Here is a 342-nt window from a genome sequence, read left to right as displayed (position 1 = left end):
TGACCGATGGGCGTGGCCAGGACATCCCCCTCCCCGCGCCCCCCGTGACGTCATCAGCCCATATAAGGACACGGAGCCCCCCGCGGGTTCCCCACGCGCCCGGGGACCACGGCAGAGCCACAAATCCTCCCCAAAACCGGCACGGCCAAGGCTTTTATAGATGTTTTCTTATGTTTTGCTTGTTTTCACCTGATTTCTGTCTAAGGAGAGACTGGACACGGCACTGAGTGCTGGGGCATAGTGGTGGACATGGTGGTATGAGGTCACAAGTTGGATTTGATGAGCTCAGAGATCTTTTCGAACCTGATTTGTGCTCTGATTCTGTGATTCCTTTCTTAAGTT

Source organism: Acanthisitta chloris, unplaced genomic scaffold (assembly GCF_000695815.1).
Source record: "Acanthisitta chloris isolate BGI_N310 unplaced genomic scaffold, ASM69581v1 scaffold32845, whole genome shotgun sequence".
NCBI classification, from domain to species: domain Eukaryota; kingdom Metazoa; phylum Chordata; class Aves; order Passeriformes; family Acanthisittidae; genus Acanthisitta; species Acanthisitta chloris.
Note: the sequence above shows the minus strand (reverse complement) of the source record.